This window comes from Hyla sarda, chromosome 5 (assembly GCF_029499605.1).
Source record: "Hyla sarda isolate aHylSar1 chromosome 5, aHylSar1.hap1, whole genome shotgun sequence".
Taxonomy (NCBI): Eukaryota; Metazoa; Chordata; class Amphibia; order Anura; family Hylidae; genus Hyla; species Hyla sarda.
In genome coordinates this window covers 20,098,235-20,115,826 of record NC_079193.1, presented here as the reverse complement: position 1 = coordinate 20,115,826, position 17,592 = coordinate 20,098,235, and the positions used below count along the sequence as shown (strand labels likewise).

General features: G+C 43.5%; 1 long non-coding RNA gene across 1 annotated transcript; it reads right to left on the bottom strand.

Moving 5' to 3' along the window:
- Positions 1-4,471: 4,471 nt before the first annotated feature.
- On the bottom strand, positions 4,472-17,355 carry LOC130272498 (uncharacterized). Its single transcript, XR_008843576.1, has 3 exons — positions 17,243-17,355; positions 9,322-9,412; positions 4,472-4,673 (listed from the first exon to the last, which is right to left on the bottom strand). It is a non-coding gene; the product is annotated as an uncharacterized LOC130272498 (long non-coding RNA).
- Positions 17,356-17,592: the final 237 nt, after the last annotated feature.

The following is a 17,592-nucleotide window of genomic DNA, read 5'->3' as shown; positions in this document are numbered from 1 at the left end:
AGCAAACTTCTTCATGCGTGATGAAGCCTGTAAGAGAGAATTTTGGGTCTCTTTCCATATGGTGGAAAGATCACGAGTTATTTCATCCACAGCGGGCAAACCAGAGGGCAAGGGAGTAGGGAGGGGGGGAAGAGGGTGACGGCCGTACACCACGAAAAATGGGGATTTGGAAGAAGATTCAGAGACTCTGAAGTTGTACGAGAATTCGGCCCATGGTAGAAGATCTGCCCAGTCATCCTGGCGGGAGGAAACAAAATGCCGTAAATAATCACCCAGGACCTGGTTAATTCTTTCTACTTGCCCATTGGATTGAGGATGATAAACAGAAGAAAAGTTTAATTTGATCTTGAGTTGTTTACAGAGAGCCCTCCAGAATTTTGACACGAATTGGACGCCTCTATCCGAGACGATCTGCGTGGGCAACCCGTGAACACGAAAAATGTGTACAAAAAATTGTTTTGCCAACTGAGGCGCTGAAGGAAGACCAGGAAGAGGAATGAAATGTGCCATCTTGGAAAATCGATCAACGACCACCCAAACAACAGTGTTGCCACGGGATGGGGGTAAGTCTGTAATAAAGTCCATACCAATCAGAGACCAAGGCTGTTCGGGGACAGGCAGAGGATGAAGAAGACCAGCGGGCTTCTGGCGAGGAGTCTTATCCCGGGCGCAGACAGTGCAGGCCCGCACAAAATCAGCAACATCCGTCTCCAGAGTCGGCCACCAATAGAAACGAGAGATGAGTTGCACAGATTTCTTGATGCCCGCATGGCCTGCAAGATGGGAGGAGTGACCCCATTTGAGGATTCCGAGGCGTTGGCGTGGAGAGACGAAGGTCTTCCCTGGAGGAGTTTGCCTGATGGAGGCTGGAGAAGTGGAGATCAGGCAGTCAGGAGGAATGATGTGTTGCGGAGAGAGCTCTACTTCCGAGGCATCCGAGGAACGAGAGAGAGCATCGGCCCTAATGTTCTTATCGGCAGGGCGAAAGTGAATTTCAAAATTAAACCGGGCAAAGAACAGAGACCACCTGGCCTGGCGAGGATTGAGCCGTTGGGCAGACTGGAGATAGGAGAGGTTCTTGTGATCGGTGTAAATAATAACTGGATCCCTGGATCCCTCCAGCAGATGCCTCCATTCCTCAAGTGCTAATTTAATGGCCAGTAGCTCTCGATCCCCGATGGAGTAGTTCCTCTCCGCCGGAGAGAAGGTCCTAGAAAAAAAACCACAGGTAACAGCATGCCCGGAAGAATTTTTTTGTAGAAGAACCGCTCCAGCTCCTACTGAGGAGGCATCAACCTCCAATAGGAAGGGTTTAGATGGGTCAGGTCTGGAGAGCACGGGAGCAGAAGAAAAGGCAGACTTGAGCCGTTTAAAGGCGTCTTCCGCTTGAGGAGGCCATGACTTAGGATTGGCATTCTTTTTGGTTAAAGCCATGATAGGAGCCACAATGGTGGAAAAATGTGGAATAAATTGTCTGTAATAATTGGCGAACCCCAAAAAACGTTGGATAGCACGGAGTCCGGAGGGGCGTGGCCAATCTAAGACGGCAGAGAGTTTGTCTGGATCCATTTGTAGTCCCTGGCCAGAGACCAAGTATCCTAGGAAAGGAAGAGATTGACATTCAAACAGACATTTCTCCATTTTGGCATAAAGTTGATTGTCACGAAGTCTCTGAAGAACCATGCGGACATGCTGGCGGTGTTCTTCTAGGTTGGCAGAAAAAATCAGAATATCGTCCAGATACACAACAACACAGGAATATAAGAGATCACGAAAAATTTCATTAACAAAGTCTTGGAAGACGGCAGGGGCGTTGCACAGGCCAAAGGGCATGACCAGATACTCAAAGTGTCCATCTCTAGTGTTAAATGCCGTCTTCCATTCATCCCCCTCCCTGATGCGGATGAGATTATAAGCACCTCTTAAGTCCAGTTTGGTAAAGATGTGGGCACCTTGTAGGCGATCAAAGAGTTCAGAGATAAGAGGTAGAGGGTAGCGGTTCTTTACCGTGATTTTATTAAGACCACGGTAGTCAATGCAAGGACGTAGGGAGCCATCTTTTTTGGACACAAAGAAAAATCCAGCTCCGGCAGGAGAGGAGGATTTGCGGATAAACCCCTTTTTTAAATTTTCCTGGATGTACTCAGACATAGCAAGAGTCTCTGGGGCGGACAGAGGATAAATTCTGCCCCGGGGTGGAGTAGTGCCCGGGAGGAGGTCAATAGGACAGTCATAAGGCCTGTGAGGAGGTAGAGTCTCAGCTTGTTTTTTGCAAAACACATCAGCAAAGTCCATATAGGCCTTAGGGAGACCGGTTACAGGGGGAACCACAGGGTCACGGCAGGGAGTACTGGGAACCGGTTTAAGGCAGTCCTTGAAACAAGAGGTACCCCAGCTCTTGATCTCCCCTGTGGACCAATCCAGGGTTGGGGAATGGCGTTGGAGCCACGGTAGTCCAAGGAGAATTTCGGAAGTGCAATTGGGGAGGACCAAGAACTCAATTTTTTCTTGATGAGGTCCGATGCACATTAGAAGGGGCTCCGTGCGGTAACGTATGGTACAGTCCAATCTTTCATTGTTAACACAATTGATGTAGAGGGGTCTGGCGAGACTGGTTACCGGGATGTTGAACCTGTTGATGAGAGAGGCCAAAATAAAGTTTCCTGCAGATCCGGAATCCAAGAAGGCCATAGTAGAGAAGAGAAGGTAGAGGCAGATATCCGCACAGGCACAGTAAGGCGTGGAGAAGCAGAGTTGACATCAAGGACTGTCTCACTTTTTTGCGGAGTCTGCGTGCGTCTTTCCAGGCGGGGAGGACGGATAGGACAATCCTTCAGGAAGTGTTCGGTACCGGCACAGTACAGGCAGAGATTCTCCATGCGGCGTCGTGTCCTCTCTTGAGGTGTCAGGCGAGACCGGTCAACTTGCATAGCCTCCACGGCGGGAGGCACAGGAACGGATTGCAGAGGACCAGAGGAGAGAGGAGCCGGGGAGAAAAAACGCCTCGTGCGAACAAAGTCCATATCCTGGAGGAGCTCCTGACGCCTTTCGGAAAAACGCATGTCAATGCGAGTGGCAAGATGAATGAGTTCATGTAGATTAGCAGGAATTTCTCGTGCGGCCAGAACATCTTTAATGTTGCTGGATAGGCCTTTTTTAAAGGTCGCGCAGAGGGCCTCATTATTCCAGGATAGTTCAGAAGCAAGAGTACGGAATTGTATGGCGTACTCGCCAACGGAAGAATTACCCTGGACCAGGTTCAGCAGGGCAGTCTCAGCAGAAGAGGCTCGGGCAGGTTCCTCAAAGACACTACGAATTTCCGAGAAGAAGGAGTGTACAGAGGCAGTGACGGGGTCATTGCGGTCCCAGAGCGGTGTGGCCCATGACAGAGCTTTTCCAGACAGAAGGCTGACTACGAAAGCCACCTTAGACCTTTCAGTAGGAAACTGGTCCGACATCATCTCCAAGTGCAGGGAACATTGTGAAAGAAAGCCACGGCAAAACTTAGAGTCCCCATCAAATTTATCCGGCAAGGATAGTCGTAGGCCTGAAGCGGCCACTCGCTGCGGAGGAGGTGCAGGAGCTGGCGGAGGAGATGATTGCTGAAGCTGTGGTAGTAGCTGTTGTAGCATCACGGTCAGTTGAGACAGCTGGTGGCCTTGTTGCTCTATCTGTTGTGACTGCTGGGCGACCACCGTGGTGAGGTCAGCGACAACTGGCAGAGGTACTTCAGCGGGATCCATGGCCGGATCTACTGTCACGATGCCGGCTGGCAGGAGGTGGATCCTCTGTGCCAGAGAGGGATTGGCGTGGACCGTGCTAGTGGACCGGTTCTAAGTCACTACTGGTGTTCACCAGAGCCCGCCGCAAAGCGGGATGGTCTTGCTGCGGCGGTAGTGACCAGGTCATATCCACTAGCAACGGCTCAACCTCTCTGACTGCTGAAGATAGGCGCGGTACAAGGGAGTAGACAGAAGCAAGGTCGGACGTAGCAGAAGGTCGGGGCAGGCAGCAAGGATTGTAGTCAGGGGCAACGGCAGGAGGTCTGGAACACAGGCTAGGAACACACAAGGGAACGCTTTCACTAGGCACAAGGGTAACAAGATCCGGCGAGGGAGTGCAGGGGAAGTGAGGTATACATAGGGAGTGCACAGGTGAAAACACTAATTGGAACCACTGCGCCAATCAGTGGCGCAGTGGCCCTTTAAATCGCAGAGACCCGGCGTGCGCGCGCCCTAGGGAGCAGGGCCGCGCGCGCCGGGACAGGAACGAGGGAGAGCGAGTCAGGTACGGAAGCCGGGGTGCGCATCGCGAGCGGGCGCCACCCGCATCGCGAATCGCATCCCGGCTGGAGGCGGTATCGCAGCGCACCCGGTCAGTGGATCTGACCGGGGCGCTGCCGTAGCGAAAATGTTGCGAGCGCTCCGGGGAGGAGCGGGGACCCGGAGCGCTCGGCGTAACAGTCCTCTGCTGATGTTTCTTTCTGATCCCAGATTGTGGAGGCTGCAATGATGGATTTTGGATCTTCTGGAAGTTTCTCCCATCTGCACACAGGATCTTTAGAGCTCAGTCAAAATAAACATTGGAATCAAGAACAAGGTTTTTCCAAATGTATTGTATGCACTTCTGTGTCAGTCTAACACTTACTCTGGGTTTACATATCTCAAGGTCACCTGTATTAAAAGGAAATGAAAACAAGATTCTGATTGGTTCTAACGCTCAATGATAACAATGAGATGCCAGAATGGGGGGAAAGATCGGTAGTCAAGGGGACACAGGTATAGGCATTTTCAGGATTTGCACTCAAAAATAATAAAAACTGTATTTTTTTTGTAGTTTTGCTTCAATATCTGGGCCTGTAGAAAAGCAGTTACTAGACAATTTGCTTCAAGAATTGGTTGTCCTAAAGGAGCTTGTTGTCTTTCAGAGTCAGAAAAAAGTTTATTTTTTATTTTCATTTTACAGGAGATGAGCAACGTACCATTAAAAGAGAGAACCTTTTGAAATCACATTGTTACACACTTGATAAGATTGAAAAAAAAGTTCAGAGTCCATCAAGTTCAACCTACTGTGTTGATCCAGAGGAAGACAAAAAGCCCCTATACAAGAGAGACTAAAATAAGACACAGACAGCGTTCCGTAGTGTGATAAAGTTCGAACAAAGGCAGGTACAGTGGTCCCTCAACATACGATGGTAATTCGTTCCAAACGAGCCATCGTTTATCGAATACATCGTATGTTGAGGGATTCGTGCAATGTAAAGTATAGGAAGCTGTACTTACCTGTCCCCGCCGCTCGAGATGGTGTCCCCGGGCCACCGCTGGGCTCTCCGCTGTCTTCTCCGGTCCTCCGCTGTCTTCTCCGGTCCTCTGCTGTCTTCTCCGGTCCTCTGCTTTCTTCCGCAAGGCCTTACTGGGCCTGCGTAGCGACGTCATTACGCCGCTGCGTACGCCATTCCTATTGGATGACGTGCGCAGCAGCGTATTGACGTCATCGGAGAGGGCCGAGAAGACACCGGAAGACCAGCGCTGGACCCGGAAGTAATACTTACCGCACCACACGGAGAACATTAAGCTGCTATCCGGCAGCAGCTTAAGCATTTGGCGCTGCCGGATAGCACTTAATGCGATGGCCCCGACATAAAAAAGCATCGTATGTCGATTTGATCATATGTCGGGGCCATCGTAGGTCGGGGGGGTCACTGTATATAAGGTGGCGCTTACCACATGAAGTTACACGCCACCAAGTGTAACTATGGAATAAAATGTGTAGTGTAGATGCCTGCAGCCGCTTCACATCTATATTCAACCACGAAATACAGCTTCCTCCAAAATTGCGATGGGAGTAATAGGCGCTGGATACAACCACTGAAGACGAACTCAGTTTAATCACCCACAATGCAACACGTTTCACAGCAAGACTGCTTCATCAGGCTGATGCCTGATGAAGCAGTCTTACTGTGAAACGCGTTGCATTATGAGTGATTAAACTTAGTTCGTCTCCAGTGGTTTTGTCCAGTGCCTATTACTCACGTCCCAATTTTGGAGAAAGCTGTATTCCTCTGCAAGAGAGTCCTATTGCCACATACTAGGGGAAAAGTATCAACCCGTGGTTCCGAATCTGGCAGTCAGAACAAATCCTTGAATTTGAGATGTCTTACAGAAAACTTATGCTGAGTTCATATGAATTTTGCTTTGGTTTCAAGTAGCGTTTTGAACTATGAATTATTTGGGGGCCAAATGCCTTTCTGCCAGTTAAAACCTCGGAGATGAGTCTTGGTGGAACTTATAGACACAACTAGAATAGAGGGTGACTTACTGACTGGTTTCCCAAGAACAAGGAGATTCAGAAGAGAGTGTCCTCTGAATGAATGGAGCACAATATACGTGTGTGGCCGATTCTGCTCTGTTCTCAGGGTTGGTGGGCGTCCCTGCATTCAGCTTGTTTTAAACCTTTAATACCCTATTACTCTTTCCCTACCCTCAATTAAGTTCTAGCCAGGGGTAAAGTCCTGGGAAAAAAGTGTGGGAACTATTCCACTAAAGGGTTGGTCCTGAAGGAATCCTGCCAATGGGAATGGTGTTCTTGGTGTAAAAAAGTACAGGAACTCAGTTCCCAGGGTCCCTGCAGGACTTAGCCCTGGTTCTAGTTCTTCCTTCAACCAACAACCTAGATAATTGCAGACACACTTGTTGCTATAGACGCACTGCTCTATCAGAAAAGACTGTGGTTATTAGGAATGTATCCCTAGCAACAAAACTATCACACATTAGTCAAAATATAAAATTTTTGAGAGTACACATGTCCCATTACGAATAGGTTCCAACAAGTTACATGTGAATAAAACCATAAAAAATTTTCCATGATGCGATTCATGATCTCTAAACTAATTTCAAATATTTTAGAGAAATTTTTGAGAAATACAAAAATCTAATTGAAAAAAAATCCAAAAGTTTCAAAATATAATTATTATTTTTTTTTTACATATGTACATACAAAAGTTTATGTAAGAGAATCACCATTACCATACAGGAGGGTACGAGTTAATAAAGTTTTATAATTTTCAAGAAAAGTTTTTTGACCTCAGATGGGGGAGTAATTGGGCAATTTCTTAATCAGTGCCCTTCAAGAGCTGATGAAGTCATTAAAATGACGCAATTTGCATAGAACAATTTACATAATTTTAATTTGCTTCTATTTGTGAAATGTGTTTTCATCAAATTGAAGAAACCTCCTGCCTATTACTTTACACAATTAAAATTTAGATGTCGTAAATTACGGTAAAAAGAAGTCTTAATATACCTCCCACCGGAACCGAGGGCTAATTCCACTATAAACATTCCTCTAGTGCTAGCCATAGACATTCAGATAATTTATCTTCTGATTCTGAGTGGGAACCTATGGGTCTATTTAAAAAAATTTGCATAACCCAATTGAAATTTGACTTATTAGTTTGAAAATTTTTGAAAATTGTGCCAAATTATTACGTGCAAATATTATCAAATTTTCTATTTAGGTACTTCACATCTTATCCTATCAAGTCATATATAGGGGACACTATTCAGATTAACATTTACATGTATTTGTTGATCTCATATTTAGGGGTGATTTTTCAAACAACCAAAACATTATATGAGAAATTGTAGCTTTTAAAATTGTCCCTCAAAAAGGAATTTTACTATTGTAACAAATGAACAGTATTTGCATAGCACATGACTAAATGAGAATAAATGGTAATTTGCAATACATTTTATTAGCGGAAATTAGAATTTTCCTTTTTTTCCCAGCAACCACTATCTATTTGCCTTTTTTGTAAATAGAAGATTAACGGGAAGGGGAGAGGAGGGGAATGCAACTGCAGTTACAGTGAAATAGAATAAGAAGGAGAAGATTGGCCCAAAGGCCGCAGCACAACTCTGACATCACCAGAAATAGTCCACTTACTCATAAAGAGAATAAAATAAATTTTACACCAAATTTTCCACATTTTAAAGCAACAGAGGTAAGAAAGAAAAGAAAGAAAAAATCCAGACATATGCCCCAAAAAAGCAATTTTTTCCAGTTTGAAACAGGTTTAAAGGGGTACTCCCCTGTCCCAGCGTTTACCACCTGTGACATCACACCATGCCCCCTCAATGCAAGTCTATGGGAGGGGGCGTGGCAGCTGGTTTTCTCTCAAATTATTATTAAATACAAGAAATAAAAAAAATTGTTGTGTCCTCCTCCTCTGCCTTCTTCTTCTCCTCACTGTTCTGTGTGTGGCTGAAGGACAACTGGCTGAAGCAGGAGCCTCCCCCCACTGCCCTGTCTGCTGTAGGAGACAATGGTTATTGATCCCCATACCTTGGATAAGCCCCGCCACCTCACCATTCCCAACAACAGATCAGCAGAAGATTAAAGGGGCTATGAAGGAAAATCAATATAAAGGATATTTCTTCCAAAAAACAGCATCACCCCTGACCTCAGGTTATGTGTGGTATTGCAACTTGGCTCCATTTACTTCAATGGAACTGAGCTGCAATACCACAAACAACCTCAGGGCAGGTGTGGTGCTGCTTTTGGAAAATTAATTGCTCTGTTTTCCTGTTTCTGAATAACCTCCTTGACCCTTAGTTTAAGAAAAATGCAGAAAATCCTGCAGATTGGTTCACCTAATCGAGAATCTAAGAAAAAATTGTGAGATAGAGAAGAGCCCAGACGAGTTTTAAGAGGCTCCAAAAAAATAAATAAATAAAATAAATGTATATATATATATATATATATATATATATATATATATTACACTGACTCACATATTTGGATTATTATTAAACTAATTTAAATGGGTAAACATTTACTTAATTTTTAATCAACCAATTTTTTACAATAAATATCTTTTTTTTTTTTTTTTTTTTTTTAAAAAAGCTTTTTCAACTTAAACTGTAGTGGTTTGAATCTGAGTAGAAATAAAACATAAATAAATAATTTAAAAGCTAATGTTATAAAATTTTATTTAATGTAATAGCAAATTTAATAGCAAAATCTACATTGTTGTGTACATCTTTTTTTTCTTTTAATTTGTACAATTTCTTTTAAATTTCTTTTACCAACAGTTTTTAGTTTTATTTACTTCTATTGAAATTTTGCACTTTCTCTCTTAGCTAACTTTGGTTTTCTTGCAGATGTAACACCAAAAAAAAAAAAAATAAATAAAAAAAAAGAAAGAAGAAAAAAAAAGAAAGAAAAAAGAAGTATTGATTTTCCCAAAATGAGCAGCTATCCAAACAAAAATAATGCATCACATACAATGTAATTATTAACATCTGCTTTATGGCCACAAACCCTGCGCTGTCTTCTATCATCTGTCAAGACGGCCGAACACTTACAAAATGACAGCCAGGCCAGATGAACCCCACATTTTTTTATGTACCACCTAAAAGGGTTAATATAGATGATAATTTTTATTATTATTATTATTATTAATAATAAGAATTAATAAAACAACATAATTGATATACTAAAGAGGTAAACGAAAACGCAATAAAGTATTACAGTGTTATCAAGTATAAATTTACAAAAATAAATTTATTGCTCAATTTTATCCGAGTTCCACAAAAAGTTTCAAGGAGCTCAAGAATGTAAATTGGCGCGATACGGTGTGATATCTGGATGCAATGATCTGGCGGAGACGAACACCACGCTTGCCCGGCTCCTGGCAATCGAAAACCTTGTAAATGACGCACAGGGAGATTTTCCGAAATGTTGGAAAATTTCTTAGTGATTAGGCAAATCTGTCTATTTCCTCTAGCATGGGGGTGTGGGCGGGAAGTGTGAGATTTTAACATGAACTTCTTATTTTATTACACAAAAGTCTTTGCTTTTTTGTTTTTTTTTAAAACTGATTTCAAATATTTGGATAACTGATAAAATTCTAAAAATTTTCACCAGTTTCTTATGTTTTTTTTAATTATTTTTTATTTATTTTTTTATAATTAGAAAACTTAAGGACTAATTCTCCGGGTCTCATCACTATTTCATATTACTCAAAATATTGGCTTTCATACTGGAAACCCTGGAAACTATGGAAAGGGGGGGAATCACGAATAAAGGAAGATTTACTATACAAGAGTCTAGTAAAATATGGTGACAACCCAAGTGGGAAGTGGAAAAATTAAACAGACATCGGATGCAAGAGAACAGATCTAGAATGTAAGAATAGCCATGGATAGAATAAAGGGGTACACCGGTGGAAAACCTTTTTTTTTTTTCAATCAACTGGTGCCAGAAAGTTAAACAGATTTGTAAATTACTTCTATTAAACAATCTTAGTCCTTCCAGTACTTATTAGCTGCTGAATATTACAGAGGAAATTCTTTTTTTTTTTGGAACACAAAGCTCTCTGCTGACATCATGACCACAGTGCTCTCTGCTGACATCTCTGTCCATTTTAAGAACTGTCCAGAGTAGGAGAAAATCCCCATAGAAAACATATGCTGCTCTGGAGAGTTCCTAAAATGGACAGAGATGTCATCAGAGAGCACTGTGGTCGTGATGTCAGCAGAGAGCTCTGTGTTCCAAAAATAAAATAATTTTCTTCTGTAGTATTCAGCTAATAAGTACTGGAAGGATTAAGATTTTTTAATAGAAGTAATTTACAAATCTGTTTAACTTTCTGGCACCAATTGATTTAAAAAAAAAAAGTTTTCCACCAGAGTACCCCTTTAAGGGGTTGTCCACTTTGGGCAATCCGACTTTCAAGATGCAGCCCTCATCAATAAGGTCTCTGAAGGGAGCCCCACTGCTTGTCTCCCCAGTGATCAACCTCAATCATTGTGTCACGGTTCTTGAGTCCCAACTAGTGTTGAGCGGCATAGGCCATATTCGAATTCGCGAATATTCGCGAATATATGGACGAATATTCGTCATATATTCGCGAATATTCGCATATTCGTAACAGTCTCGTTTTATTTTCGCATAAGCGAAAATTCGCGAATGCGAAAATTACCACATGCGAAAAAATTTGCATACACAAAATTAGCATAAGCGAAAATTCGTATATGCGAAAACATTTGCATATGCAAAGTTTCGCATATGCGAAAATGCGCGCACCAATCTCACACAGTAGTATTAGAGCCTTCTTTACACCACACAAGCTGGAAGCAGAGAGGGATGATCACTGTGATGTGTACTGTGAAAAAAAAATAAAAATAAAATAAAAACGAATATTCGTAATTACGAATATATAGTGCTATATTCGCGAATATTCGCGAATTCGCAAATATGCGATATTCGCAAATAAAATTCGCGTTGCGAATATTCGCGAGCAACACTAGTCCCAACTATCACTGTGTCACTGATCTGGAGCCCCAGTTTTTAATATGTCACCACTCTAGAACCCCACACATCTCTATGCCAGTGTTCTAAAGCCTCATGTGTAGTATGTCACTGTTCTAAAGCCCCTTTTGTTAGTATGTCACAGCTCTAGAACCAAGCATCTCTATGTCACTGTTCAAAAGCCCCAAGTGTTAGTGTCACTAATGTCACTATCCTGAAACCCCTTTGGTAGTATGTCTCTGGTCTAGTGTCGCTGTGTCAATGTTCTGAATCACCAATTCTTATTAGGCCAATGTTCTAGGGCCCCAAGTATTCTGGAGTCCCAAGTGTTAATATGTGACTGTTCTAAAGCTCATTTTGCCAGTATGTCACTGTTCTGGAGTCTTTCACTTTGTTAATGTTATGGTACATCAATTGTAAATACACCCCTGTTCTAAAGCTTTAAGTGATACAGTTCTGGGGCTCCAGGTATTACTATATCAGTGTACTAGAACCCCAAGTGTCTCTAGGTTTCTGTTCTGGAGCCTCCAGTGTCCGTATGTCTCATTTTGTTTATATATCAGGGTACTAGAGCCCTCATTATCACTGAGTCCACTGTTCTGGAGCACCAAATCTTAGCATATGCCCCTGTTCTAGAGCCCCAGCTAATACGGTGGCACTGTACTAGAGCCCTACTTGTTAATATATACCTGTTCTTGAGCCCTAAGGGTTACTGTTCTAGGGCTCCAAGTGCTAGTATGCACTGCTCTAGAACCCTCTTTAGGTCTCTGTTCTGAAGACTCGAGTGTCAGCAAGTCACTTTTCTAAAGTCTATTTTGTTAGTATATCACTCTTCTAAAGCTCCTTTGTTAGTATGTCACTGTTCTAGACCCCCAAGTATCACTGTCTCTACTGTTTTGGAGCAGCAATGACACTGTCATTAAAGGGGTACTCCGCAGCTCAGCGTTTGGAACAAACTGTTCCAAACGCTGGAGCCGGCGCCGGGAGCTTGTGACGTCAAAGCCCCGCCCCCTCACAATATCACGCCCCCTCCCATAGACTTGCATTGAGGGGGCGGGGCGTGATGTCATGAGGGGGTGGGGCTATTACATCACCAGCTCCCAGCGCCAGGTCCAACAGTTTGTTTCAAACGCTGAGCAGCGGAGTACCCCTTTAAGCTTAAAGTAATACTGTGGCACTGTCCTACTTGTTAGTAGTAATGTCACTGTCCTGGGGCGTCATGTGTCACTATATCACTGTTTTAGAGCCCTCAAGTAACAGTGTGTCCCTATTATGCGGCCCCTCTGTTCTTAAGCCCCAAGTATTATTGTATAACTGTCCCAGAGCCCCAATAGTTAGACTGTTTCTGTTCTAGAGCAACGAGCGTCAACATATCATTGTTCTTGAGCCACAAGTGTAAGCCTGCCTCTGCTCTGGAACCCTAATTGTTTATCTGTTGGGGTTCTAGATTCCTCATTGTTACAGTGTAATTGCTCTGAACCCTTAAAGGAGAACTCAGGAATAGGAAAATTATCGTCCCTACTGTCGGCAGTAAAAAAAAAAATAGACAGGTACATACCTTCCTTCGCTCCCCCGGTGCCTCCGGTAACAGTCACCGGCCGCAGCGAAGTCCCGATTTGGCCGGTGATAGGCTGAGCGTCATTGTGACGTTTTCGGCCCCAGCAGCAGGTGCCGGTGTAGTGAAGAATTGTGTGTCTTGAAGCGTTCTCACACTGCCGCTCAGCCTATCGCCGGCCGAGTCGGGACTTCGCTGCGGACGGTGACTGGCTGAGCGCAGTATGACTCGCCGACCACCACCAACCAGGAAGAGGATCGCGGCGGAGGCTGGAGCAGGTTACCAGAGGCACCGGTGTAACGAAGGAAAGTATGTACCTGTTTATTTTTTTACTGTCGGCAGTGTGGACGATAATTTTCCTATTCCGGAGTTCTCCTTTAAGCATCAGTACATCATAGCTGTGTTAGCCCAAGTGCCATTGTTTCAGTGTCTGAGACCCCCTTGTGACTGCCGGGGACAAGTGTTTAATTTCCTAGCAGCGCCACCGAAGGAGAAATTAAAGGGGTACTCCACCCCTAGACATCTTACCCCCTAGCCAAAGGATAGGGGATAAGATGTCCGATCACGGGGATCCCGCAGCTGGGACCCCTGCAATCTCTGTGCAGATCTGCGATTTCTGTGTCATGGCCACAGCCCTTGCGACGCCACACCACGCCCCCTTCAATGCAGGTCTATGGGAGGGGGCGTGGCGTATGCCACGCCCCCTCCCATAGGCTTGCATTGAGGGGCGGGGTGTGACGTCGCAAGGGACGTGGCCGTGACGTCACGACCCCTGCCGCCCGCTCCAAGCATTCAGAACAAAATGTTGCGAATGCTGGGGCAGTGGAGCACACCTTTTTTCTTTTAAATCAACTGGCTCCGGAAAGTTAAACAGATTTTTACATTACTTCTATTCAAAAATCTTATAGCTGCTGAATACTACAGAGGAAATTCTTTTCTTTTTGGAATGCTCTCTGATGACATCACGAGCACAATGCTCTCTGCTGACGTTATTATAATAATAAGTCTTTATTTATTTATTTATTGTTGTCCTTAGTGGGATTTGCACCCAAGGCCCCAGCACTGCTAACCACTGAGCCACCATGCTGCCCTTAGCATACATCTGCTATGCATGGTTACTAAAATGGACAGAGATGTCAGCAGAGAGCACTGTGCTCGTGATGTCATCAGTGTTCCAAAAAGAAAGGAATTTCCTCTGTAGCATTCAGCAGCTAATAAGTACTGGAAGGATTAAGATTTTTTAATAGAAGTAATTTACAAATATGTTTAACTTTCTGGCACCAGTTGATTTAAAAGAAAAAAGGTTTTCACCGGAGTACCCCTTTAAGCATTACACTTTGCTCATTGAAATCAATGGGTTGTTAGTGTAATGAATGTACTTGCCGGGTCCTCCACATGAGATACTCTCTTTCTAGTCATTTTCCACTCAGAGATGTGGGTCTAAAATATGGAAGCCCCCTTTAAAACCAGACAAATAAGCACAACACTATTTCCATGTGGGCCTGACTGATGACTCCACCAAGGTGGTAACAAGGGGTTATTGATATGTGATGAAGGCTCCTAAGATGATAACCATTAGACACCCCGGCCCATGACGGGACATGACAGCCCCTCTTCTCCAGCATTCAGCCATGATGACTGAAAATATACAAGAAGCAGCAGGGAGCGATTTACTGAAATTAGAATCATGGGGGAAGAGTAGAGGTGTCAAGCGCTCCGTGTCCAGTGTGAGGTTTTCTATGTTAGTGTCTTACCTATGGCTGTCACATGGAGAAGGTCGTCCCCAGGGATTCGGGAAAGATACATTACATGTAGACCCCCTCACCAGCCCAGGTGGTCTTAATTAGGAATAAATAGCCCCAGTACAGGGCAGATAAATAGACAAAGCAGACACAACACTCTGTCAGGGAAGGAGACTCGTGAACCCTTCGCTGCGATGGTGCGAAACAGAAATCATCATCGATCACTTGTTGTCACCTTGTGTCAGTGTGAACGGTGGAGAACACTTTCCCTCCACAGCTGGGGATCACTATAGGGTTTTATATAGGGCAATTTATCATTTCTATCAATAACTTTACATAAATGATGACGCACAAGAAAGTAACTTCACGATGGGGACAATGAGAAGTGCAGAATATAGGCCGTATGGGCTCCGAGGGGCGCCACGTTCTTGTATGATGATAATGCCTGGGGCCAACAGAAATATGTAAGGAAAAATATGAAATGTCAATGTTCCATGGTTCTGGATGTCAGTGTGTGACCATCATGGACTCATTGTTCTAGATGTACCAAATGTAGTGTATTTTCTTCTGCCCAAATGTGTGTTACTGTTTTAGATAACGAGTGTTAGTATGTCTAACTTCCAGAACCACAAATTTATTATTGTTCCAAAACATCAAGTGGCAGTGCATCGTTGTTCTAGAACATCAAGTGGCAGTGTATCATTGTTCTAGAACATCAAGTGGCAGTGCATCGTTGTTCTAGAACATCAAGTGGCAGTGTATCGTTGTTCTAAAACATCAAGTGGCAGTGCACCGTTGTTCTAGAACATCAAGTGACAGTGTATAGTTGTTCTAGAACATCAAGTGGCAGTGGTATCGTTGTTCTAGAACGTCAAGTGGCAGTGTATCGTTGTTCTAAACCACAATTGTCAGTATGGTAATGTTCTAGAAACCAAGTGTCAGCATGTCTTATTTCCAGAATTATAAATGTTCCATTGTTCTAGAGCTTTACGTGTCATTCTTCTAAAGCCTCAAGTGTCAGCACATCATTGTTCAAGAGCCTCATGTATTAGTTTAAGACACCATGGGGGGGAGATTTATTAAAACCTCTCCAGAGGAAAAGTTGCTGAGTTGCCCATAGAAACCAATCAGATCGCTTCTTTCATTTTTGAAAAGGCAACTTTTCCTCTGGACAGGTTGTGATAAATATCCCCCAATGTGTGTGTGTGTATGCGTCTATGTATGTATGTGTAGATGTATGTATGCATGTATGTGTGTATGAATGTATGTGTGTATGTATGTGTGTGTGTTTATTAGTGTTGCTCGCGAATATTCGCAATGCGAATTTTATTCACGAATATAACACTAAATATTCGTAATTACGAATATTGTTTTATTTTTTTTTTTTTCACAGTACACATCACAGTGATCATCCCTCTCTGCTTCCAGTTTGTTTGGTCTAAAGAAGGCTCTAATACCACTGTGTGAGACTGGCGTGTGAATTTTCGCATATGGGGAAATTTGCATATACTAATTTTCGCATATGCGGATTTTCGCTTATGCAAATTTTCACATATGCAAATTTCCGCACATGCAAATTTTCGTTAATGTTAGCATATGCTAATTTTCACATATGCGCATTTTCGCATATGCGAAAATATAATGCAAATATTACGAATATGCGAATTTAGCGAATATGTGACGAATATTTGTCCATATATTCGCGAAATATCGCAAATTCGAATATGGCCTATGCTCAACACTAGTGTTTGTGTATGTGTGTATGTATGTGTGTGTGTGTGTTTGTATGTATGTGTGTGTGTGTGTGTGTGTGTGTATGTCACAGTATCACATCCAAATGGCTAAAGTTATTAACACGAAACTTGGTTAACGTTATTTATATGTCAACTAAAAAAAATAGAATAGGTAATTTAACCCTTACCCACCCCCATTTGTGAGGGTCGGGGTTTTTATTTTAAGTCCCATACAAGTCTAAGGGAAATATATGTTTATGCATAACTTCCAAATGGCTGGAGATATTTCAATAATACTCAGTCACATGTTACTTATATGTCCACTAAAAATATGGGATAGTTAATTTAACCCTAACCTTCCCTAATTTGCGAGGGTCGGGCTTTTTGTTTAAAGTCCAATTCAAATCTATGGGAAATTTATGTTCCAGCATAACTTCCGTACGGCTGGAATTATTTCCATAATGCTTGGTCACATGTAACCTATATGTCAAATAAAAATATAAAATAGTTAATGTGGTGGGGGTGTAATGAGGGCAGATGGAATTACCCCAGGGGAAGATGGCATTAACCCCTTGTGTTCGTGACGCCAGGGCGAGGTTTATCCTCTACACCACCTGAAGGTATACCGCTGGATCCTGGGATAGGCACGGGGGCAAATAATGACTCCGACGCCAAGTTACGGAACAATGGCAGCTTTACTGAGTCAGACAGGTGTAACAGTCTATACAGCTTGGCCAGGCCCAAGGAGGTGACCAGTGACTTCAGAGACCACAGGGCTTGTTGGAACTTATGGTGGACTTGGACAATTTGATGCAGGGCAACGCTTACTTGAGACAGATTGACTTGGACTGACTTGACTGAGACTGACTATGACAGACTTTACCCCTTTTGTTGCTTACCAGGCTTTGACTTGGACCTGGGGGGTAGTTGACTTGTGGATCCGTGGCTGCGTGGTAGACTTTGGCCTCCTCTGGACTCCAAACACAAACCTAGGACTTGACCTTACTGCACTCAGCTAAGCAGGAAAAGAGAGTGAGCTCGCTCCACCCAGGGCTTATATGGGGGAGACTCAGGAGGGGCCCCATAGGTCACCCTGTAGGTCACATGTCACTGGTACCTTCCCTGGTTACAATAACACGACAACAGTTCTTAAAGGTATATAACATTATATGTACAATGCATTATATAACATAGGCACTTAGGATTTATTATACAAGACACAGGTGCAGGGGGGGGGGGCAGGGGTCAC